A 287-nucleotide genomic window follows, 5' to 3' on the forward strand; every position below is an offset into this window, starting at 1 on the left:
ACAAATTCATTATATTTCTAAGTCAATATTATGCTTAAAATGATCCATAAAAAAAGAAAAACATAGTTTTCAAAAACCTTATTGATTTAATTTCTCTGCAAGAACATCTTCAGCACCAATCACTGGACAGCGACAAGCCAGCGTATCAAAGGCTGAAACACACACAGCTATCAATCACAGCAGCTTTGCAAAATACAAAATAAAAGCATAATGAAAAAAGAAACTGTACTCTTTATTTATTGTACAATACATATTTGTTTCAAAATAATATTAAGAAATGCAAAAAT

The sequence above is a fragment of the Oryzias melastigma genome, unplaced genomic scaffold (genome assembly GCF_002922805.2).
Source record: "Oryzias melastigma strain HK-1 unplaced genomic scaffold, ASM292280v2 sc01596, whole genome shotgun sequence".
NCBI lineage: Eukaryota > Metazoa > Chordata > Actinopteri > Beloniformes > Adrianichthyidae > Oryzias > Oryzias melastigma.